The following is a 271-nucleotide window of genomic DNA, read 5'->3' as shown; positions in this document are numbered from 1 at the left end:
CGTCAGGTGAGTCTCAGCAGGCGGTGCGGGGTCGGAGGGGCCGAGGGGTCTCTCCCCGGTGGGGTGAGGTGACTGTCGGGCACGGGACACCGCGGGGACCCAGGGTTCTTCCCCCGTGAGGTGAGCGGGGTCTCGGGGACGGCGAGGGCTGCGCTGACACCCGCTGTGAGCAGCAGGGCCCGGGTGGCCTGGGCCGGGGGGAAGCGGTGGAGCCCAGCAAAGGGAAAACTGGTTTTGTTTTGGGTTTTGTTATGGTTTTTGCTTGACTCGT

This window comes from Geospiza fortis, unplaced genomic scaffold, assembly GCF_000277835.1.
Source record: "Geospiza fortis unplaced genomic scaffold, GeoFor_1.0 scaffold237, whole genome shotgun sequence".
Classification (NCBI taxonomy): Eukaryota; Metazoa; Chordata; class Aves; order Passeriformes; family Thraupidae; genus Geospiza; species Geospiza fortis.
The sequence above is the reverse complement of the archived record's forward strand: the minus strand, read 5'-3'. Positions refer to the sequence as shown.